We start from the raw sequence: 869 nt of genomic DNA on the forward strand, positions 1-869 counted from the left end.
TGTCGCGCAACACGCTACCTGTACGGCTCGCAGTAGCCGTGCGCCGCGTGAGGAACCACGCGTGCTTCTCAAAACTAACGGCAATGTTGTGTGGTACGAGCGCTGAAGCGCTGGAGCGGCTGGCCTGCGGCACCTGGCGCCTGGCGCCGGTTTTGAATGACTTTCGCCCGACTGCCTGTCCGCTCCGGTGTGGAGCCGTACGACGCCCATCGGCCGTGAGGCCGTTGGACACAGAACGCTGGAACAGGTGCCGCCACACGCCTACGTCCCGCCTATGCAACTGTCTTGAAAGAGACAGTGGAAACTAAGAAAAGATCACCCAGGACGGTGGATCACTCGGCTCGTGGGTCGATGAAGAACGCAACAAATAGCGCGTCGACATGTGAACTGCAGGACACATGAACATTGACGTTTCGAACGCACATTGCGGTCCATGGATTCCGTTCCCGGGCCACGTCTGGCTGAGGGTCGGCTACGTATACTGAAGCGCGCGGCGTTTGCCCCGCTTCGCAGACCTGCGAGTGTCGCGGCCGCCTGTGGGGCCGGCCGCGTCTCCTTAAACGTGCGATGCGCGCCCGTCGCCTGGCGGTTCGTATACCGGTACTTACTCGGTAGCGTGCACAGCCGGCTGGCGGTGTGGCGTGCGACACCTCGTACAACGACCTCATAGCAGGCGAGACTACCCGCTGAATTTAATCATATTACTAAGCGGAGGAACAGAAACTAACAAGGATTCCCCCAGTAGCGGCGAGCGAACAGGGAAGAGTCCAGCACCGAACCCCGCAGGCTGCCGCCTGTCGTGGCATGTGGTGTTTGGGAGGGTCCACTACCCCGACGCCTCGCGCCGAGCCCAAGTCCAACTTGAATGA

The 869-nt window shown here is 61.0% G+C and overlaps 1 pseudogene; it reads left to right on the forward strand.

The window, feature by feature from the left end:
• Positions 1-316: 316 nt before the first annotated feature.
• LOC124608371 lies at positions 317-471 on the forward strand (annotated as a pseudogene).
• Positions 472-869: the final 398 nt, after the last annotated feature.

This window comes from Schistocerca americana, chromosome 3 (genome assembly GCF_021461395.2).
Source record: "Schistocerca americana isolate TAMUIC-IGC-003095 chromosome 3, iqSchAmer2.1, whole genome shotgun sequence".
Lineage (NCBI taxonomy): Eukaryota > Metazoa > Arthropoda > Insecta > Orthoptera > Acrididae > Schistocerca > Schistocerca americana.